General features: G+C 30.6%; 1 protein-coding gene across 1 annotated transcript in view; it reads right to left on the minus strand.

Moving 5' to 3' along the window:
- The window catches only part of LOC119594433 (unconventional myosin-XIX-like), a gene marked incomplete at its 5' end in the record, with an annotated part of 15,165 nt that overhangs the window by 10,341 nt on the left and 4,533 nt on the right, over positions 1–291 (minus strand).

Below are 291 nucleotides of genomic sequence, written 5' to 3' on the forward strand. Positions count from 1 at the left end.
AATCCCTCTTCTTATTTTCTGTGACCTGAAGTGTCTGTGCATTTAGATAATATATTTACTTCACAACTACACATAATATAAACTAACATATTGATAAATATAACAAGAAGATAAATGAATAAAGACAACAAAGCTCTCTATCAGATGCCTTATCAAAGCTGAAACAAGAGACTCTATATCAACAAAGTCAGTCATTGCAAATAATCTTGCAACTTATATTGATAAGAACTGATAAAAACGGACTGGACAACAAGGAATCTGAATTAATAACACGAATTTGGGGAGTCTATT

This window comes from Penaeus monodon, chromosome 33 (genome assembly GCF_015228065.2).
Source record: "Penaeus monodon isolate SGIC_2016 chromosome 33, NSTDA_Pmon_1, whole genome shotgun sequence".
Taxonomy (NCBI): domain Eukaryota; kingdom Metazoa; phylum Arthropoda; class Malacostraca; order Decapoda; family Penaeidae; genus Penaeus; species Penaeus monodon.